The sequence below is a fragment of the Meleagris gallopavo genome, chromosome 1 (genome assembly GCF_000146605.3).
Source record: "Meleagris gallopavo isolate NT-WF06-2002-E0010 breed Aviagen turkey brand Nicholas breeding stock chromosome 1, Turkey_5.1, whole genome shotgun sequence".
In the NCBI taxonomy this organism is placed as follows: Eukaryota; Metazoa; Chordata; class Aves; order Galliformes; family Phasianidae; genus Meleagris; species Meleagris gallopavo.
In genome coordinates this window covers 66,510,958-66,512,031 of record NC_015011.2, presented here as the reverse complement: position 1 = coordinate 66,512,031, position 1,074 = coordinate 66,510,958, and the positions used below count along the sequence as shown (strand labels likewise).

The 1,074-nt window shown below is 38.9% G+C and overlaps 1 protein-coding gene and 1 long non-coding RNA gene across 3 annotated transcripts in view; one reads left to right on the top strand and one right to left on the bottom strand.

Moving 5' to 3' along the window:
• Positions 1-1,032, bottom strand: part of LOC109368393 — a 4,069-nt gene extending 3,037 nt beyond the window's left edge. The window contains exon 1 of the long non-coding RNA XR_002116388.2: positions 236-1,032. This is a non-coding gene — a long non-coding RNA (uncharacterized LOC109368393). The remainder of the gene's footprint in view (positions 1-235) is intronic.
• The window catches only part of RASSF8 (Ras association domain family member 8), a 46,572-nt gene that overhangs the window by 20,728 nt on the left and 24,770 nt on the right, over positions 1-1,074 (top strand). The gene's annotated exons all lie outside the window — the stretch shown is intronic.

Here is a 1,074-nt window from a genome sequence, read left to right as displayed (position 1 = left end):
AGGCTGCAATGAGGTCACCCCGCAGCCTTCTTTTCTCCAGGCTGAAGAAGCCCAGCTCCCTCAGCCTTTCTTCACAGGGAAGGTGCTCCAGTCCCTTGATCATCTTTGTGGCTCTCCTCTGGACCCTCTCCAACACCTCCCTGTCTTTTTTGTACTGGGGGCTCCACACTTGGAGCCCACATTGTATTACTGTATTCTACTATTGTGTTTAGCTCTATTCTACCATTTTGTTTACCTCTGTCTATGCCAGTGGCTGCATTGTGTATGCAATAAAAGAAGAAAGGGAGAAGATGCAGGAAAAGGGAGATTGTATGTTGGTTCTGGAACCTTTTTCTCTGTATTGTGACAAAGGCTAATATGCAGTCACCTAGTGAGAGGTATGGTGAGACTGGAAGTTGTTTCCATAATTGAGATGAGAAAATGCAGGAATAGGGCTCTTTAGATGACTAAAATGCAGGGAGGTTCTTAAAAAACTTGATGTTTACTTGTCTAAAATAATTTTAAAAAGATGGGTTTGCTGTTGGAATGAAAATATGTTGTGGAAACCTTAAGCAAAATGAAAACAGAAAGATGGAGAACTTAGCAGATGTGATCAAAATTTCATGTCAGTGGAATACATCAATCTTGGGCAGGGCTGTGGCCTCAGCACTTCCTGGAGATCAAAGCCTCTTGAACACAGAAAACACACAAACATGTGCCACATTAAGAATGTAAATTAGTTCCTGTTGAATAGGACTTTATTGTCACCTTTTCAGTAATGCATACATCCCAGGGACTTGCACTGCTATTTAAGCTGGTGTGCATTATATACACATAATGCAAAACTAGGTTGTGCTCATCTCTATTTTACTTGTTAAAAACAAGAAGGCGTTATGTACAGCTGTGATAAAGATGTCTAAACCACAGAATGGTGAATCCCCAAAATTGCTAAAATTGTACATCTTTAGAGGAATGGATTTCTTCTTGATAAAGAAACAATATTGATAATTTAGACATAAAAGTTTAATGTGATTTTTCAACTTGCACAATTGGAAAAAAAAACACTTCTCATTTCATTCTCTTTTTACCGATATC